Below are 3531 nucleotides of genomic sequence, written 5' to 3'. Positions count from 1 at the left end.
ATAGAAGAGAGCTGGTGAGGAGCAGCTCCTGATAGCCCATACATATTTTTCTACTCATATAAAAGATTAGATTATTAAAAGGCCTCAGAATATTCTGAAGACACAGGATTGTGTTCTAGCCTCTTGCTGTGCTATCCAGCATTCTGGATGGCAGGGAAGAATTCAGACTGCCCACGGGGATTTTCTGCCCTTTCCTCCCTATGAAGTGTGTGAAAAGACGTAGGGTGAACTGAGACTGCCCACCGGTATGTCCTGCTTTCTCTTTGCTGACTGCAAGGAGGAGCAGCATCTGGCCAGGTACTGAGTCAGTCATTCGGTCTTGAACGTGCACACCAGCACAGTCGTGCAAAGCCACCTTAGGGACTGTAATACAGGATCGAGATACAGGTACTTAAAATTGTGTTGCCAGCTTTTAGGGAATGCAAACCCAAAGATGTTAGCCCAGAAGTGTGCCCCTTCCTCTTCACCATCCCCACTCCCCCAAATTAGCTGAGCCGAGGGATCATAAAGTGCCACGTTCTACCTTCCATTGGCCAAAACTGCTCAAGAATTTAAGGGCGGACAATTCTCGGGGGTTATAACCTGATCCTCTCAAGTCATCATCGCTATTGTAAGGGGGGAAAAAACCCCAATCTATTTTTCCAGTCCAGTAGTGTTTCTTATCAAAGGCAGCAAAGCTTGTTTTGTAATAATGCTATGGGAAGGACATTATTGCACGCTAAGGGCAAAGTCTGGTGGATTTGAAAGCTTGGTTAAGTGATAGGGAAAAGATGATAATGAACAACCACTTATCAAGGCTCCAGGAAGATTAATCTGGACGTGTGCCCAAGGCACCAGCAACAAAACCAGTGTACGCGTTTTAGCTAACAATCTGGAAAAGAAAACAGGGTGCGTTGGCATGGTTTCTGTTGACATCAGGAACCTGGCTTTGTAAGGTCCTCATCAGGGGGCAAAGGGGGAAGTGCAACATCTGCTTATCTTGTGTGAAACCAGAATGCCTTTTAGCCGTGAGTAAACTTGCTGATGTCAGTGAACCTCTGACATGCTAGAAGCAAGCCAGTCCCGTACCTCCAGTGCTTTGCTGAATCAGGAGCTGGGTGCGCGGCCTCTGTCACTCACTGGATTTGTGTGGGGGAAGGAAAAAAAAAATTTCAACTTCTGGCACCTTCTGGACTGCAGGAGCTTGGCTGGAACTGATGGCCTGTGAGCAGCGTGCTGCAGAGAGACCGCATTGCCTGCTGGGGCCACGTGCTCTACACGGGGCCGCACAGCAGGCCAGGTACGTTCCTGCCGCATCCGCGGCATGCCCGGCTCCCACGTGCAGCGTGTGTGTCTCCAGAGCCTGCCGTGGGTGAAGTATAGAATGCACGTATATGTAATTCTGCTTGGAAAAACCTGAGTGGAAATGTGCTAGTCCTGTCCCTAGGGACTGCAAGGCAGTAAAGGAGGATGGGGAAAAGAAAACACAATGGGTGTTTTTGTTGTTGGTTTTGTTTTGTTTTCTGCAGTAGCTTATTGAAGTCCCTGGTGTACTTTTAGTTCTGGGTTGTTTCTCCCAACACACCTGACATACTGATATATGTCAGAGTGGTACATTTCTGTAATTGTAAAATGCTTAAAGTTTACACCACCTGATCTGCTTCACTGGCATTACAGGTGAAAAAACATTGTTAAGAACGGGAAACTCAGCAGACAAGGCTGCCGCTTGTAGATCTACTGCCAGACACCCAGGCCAGGGTCTGGCTGTTTTTCACCTCTCGTCTTTCAGGTAAAGTACCTACACACATTTTTACAGTTAACTCTATCTTCTTAAAATTAAGGGAGATGCAGGACATTCCCAGGCAAACACAAGTCTGCTAAAGCACCAGTTGTACAGGACTGTTTTATCATGGCACAGTCTGTTCTGTCTGGTAACCACCCTTCTCTTACAAACCAACTATTAAATAACGACAGTTGTCCCATTGCTTCAGAGCTGGAAGAGAGGCTGTCGTTTAGCCTGTGGAGAAAGTTATTTGTTATAGACTTGATGATGGATGTCTTTTTTTATGTAAAACTAAAACTGATGGTGAATTCTCACATTCTTTACAGCTGAACAAAAAAATAGGTATTTTGGAGGGTAGAATGTGCACTGATGAAGGATTCTCAGTTCTCATCTCTGAAGATGAATGCTATCCTAATTAGAAGGAGTAAGGTGATGCGTGAGGTGGTGCTCTGATTTTAGGGACCACGTAAACTCTCAGCAGATGCAACATCAAGCATAATTAGACCCTTGTTTCAGTGTTTCTCCCCCCGCTACATCTATTTGACACAGCGTGAAAGTTGCTTTGCTCAACTCCATTTGATAAGACTTAAAATAAAAAAGGCCCTTGCTTACACTAGACTTCTTAGAAGAAAATGAAGATACTAGACAACCATTTAGAAGATTTTATTATAAAATTATTTCAACATCTACATCCAAGTAAAAGGCTTAAAACTACAGCTCTACTTTCAGGAATAAAAATTCAGTAAATGCCGAAAAAGGTACTGTACTGTCTAGATGGATAGCCCTTAAGTAATTTTTAATACTACAGAGGTTCCACGTGGGTTCCTTAAGTGCTATACACACCTCTGTCCACATCGTGAGTGTGTTCTGCAGCTTTTCTCTGCAAGCAACATTACAGATGTGTTTACAGCACCCGTGTGCTTCAGCTGCTTTGAGATAGAAGTTACAGCTCCTACCGGGAACAGCTGCAGCTATGTTAAGATGTGCAATATACCATGAGATCATAACTCATGTTAAAGCATCACCGGGTGCACAGAGGTGTAATTTGTGTCTACTTGACAACAACGACTACCTAGGTATGTTTTTGTGACATCGTATTCAATACAAAAATCAACAAATACTCAAGTATATTATGGCAGTGAAGGCAACTTTTCCATACCTGTATATTCCAGACAAAGACATTTCATTTTTGGTATCCATTTCATTCACTGAGCTGAGCTCAGATACACGATCTGGTGACCTTTGGTGACTGCAGCTTACTTACTGGGATAAAACCAGCCTTGATATAGTACTGAAGTCATTATGCTCAGTAGTTATCACCAATACTTCTAAATTTAGTTTTTAAAAGAAATTAAGCATATCAGAATACTATTTTTGATTGAGAAATCTGTCCCAAGAGGACTTCTAGAACACAAAGGTAGTTCCAGCTTTCTCTTGTTCCTATTAAAAAAATACTTGTTATTCACTGTAGAGTATGGAGTGGCTTTCTGTCCAACAAATACAGATCTGTTTTAGAAAACTGTCATATGACTGAGCAGGATGCTTTAATACTGTACTCGCAGCTTCTTGCAAAGGATCAAATACACTTAAGATAATATGCTAATTAGTAAAAAAAAAAGTCAAGTCATATTATACAGCCCTGATGAACACTGACTGGCCAGTTTGGCAACGTCCAATAGTTTAACTTCTATTCTGTCGTTAAGTTTACCTTGCTTACAAGGGGGAAAATGCACGAAGAAGATGGGAAAGGAAGAAGGTTATTGAGAATG

This window comes from Pygoscelis adeliae, unplaced genomic scaffold (assembly GCF_000699105.1).
Source record: "Pygoscelis adeliae isolate BGI_AS28 unplaced genomic scaffold, ASM69910v1 Scaffold27, whole genome shotgun sequence".
Lineage (NCBI taxonomy): Eukaryota > Metazoa > Chordata > Aves > Sphenisciformes > Spheniscidae > Pygoscelis > Pygoscelis adeliae.
Note: the sequence above shows the minus strand (reverse complement) of the source record.